The following is a 1,371-nucleotide window of genomic DNA, read 5'->3' as shown; positions in this document are numbered from 1 at the left end:
ATGGAAATGAATGGAATGGAATGGAATGGAATGGAATGGAATGGAATGGAATGGAATGGAACAGAATGGAATGGTTAAAGTAAATGTGAGCTGACATTGTGCCACTGCAATCCAGCCAGGGTGACATACTGAGAACTTGTTGAAAGAAAGCAATAGAATAGAATTGTATGGAATGGAATGGAATGGAATGGAATGGAATGGAATGGAATGGGATGGGATGGAATGCAATTGAACGGAATGGAATGGAACGGAATAGAATGGAATGGAACGGAATGGAAGGGAGTGGAATGGAGTGGAATGGAATGTAACGGTGAAATAAAATGTGAGCTGACATGGTGGTATTGCAATACTGCCAGGGTGACAGATATAGAACTTGTTTAAAGAAAAGAATAGAATAGAATAGTGTGCAATGGAAAGGAATGGAATTGAATGGAGTGGAAAAAATGGAATGGAATGGAAAGGTGAAATAAAATGTGAGCTGACATTGTGCCACTGCAATCCAGCCAGGGTGAGAGATGTAGAACTTTTTTAAAGAAAGGAATAGGATAGAATAGTGTGGAATTGCATGGAGTGGAGTGGAATGAAATGGAACGTAATGGAATGGAATAGAGTAGAATGGAATGGATTGGAATATAATTGATTGGAAGGGAATGGAAGGGAATGTAATGGAATGGAAAGTCATGTATTGCTATGGATCGGAATGGAATGGAGTGGAATGAAATTGAATGGAATGGAATGGAATGGAAAGGAATGGAATGTAATGGAGTGGAGTGGAATGGAATGGAATGGAATGGAATGGAATGGAATGGAAAGGAATGGAATGGAATGGAATGGATTGGAGTGGAATGGAATGGAATGGAATGGTGAAATAAAATGTGAGCTGATAATGTGCAACTGAATTCCAGCCAGAGGGACAGATTGAGAAGTTGTTGAAAGAAAGGAATAGAATAGAATAGTGTGGAATGGAATGTATAAGAATAGAATGGAATTGATTGTAATTGAATCAAATTGAAGGGGTGCAATGGCAGGGAATGGAACGGAAAGGAATAAAATGGAATGGAATGGTGAAATAAAATGTGAGCTTACACTGAGGAACTGCAATCCAGCCAGGGTGACAGATTGAGAATTTATTGAAAGAAAGGAATAGAATAGAATAGTGTGGAATGGAATGGAATGGAATGGAGTGGAATGGAATGGAATGGATTGGAATGGAATTGAGTGCAATTGAACGGAATGGAAAGGAATTTAATGAAATGAAATGGAATGGAATGGAATTTAATGGGATGGATTGCAATGGTGAAATAAAATATGAGCTGACATTGGGACAATTAAAATCAGCCAGGGTACAGATTGAGAACTGTTTGAAAGAAT

The sequence above is a fragment of the Nomascus leucogenys genome, unplaced genomic scaffold (assembly GCF_006542625.1).
Source record: "Nomascus leucogenys isolate Asia unplaced genomic scaffold, Asia_NLE_v1 000687F_126845_qpd_obj, whole genome shotgun sequence".
In the NCBI taxonomy this organism is placed as follows: domain Eukaryota; kingdom Metazoa; phylum Chordata; class Mammalia; order Primates; family Hylobatidae; genus Nomascus; species Nomascus leucogenys.
This window is presented reverse-complemented; position numbering follows the sequence as displayed.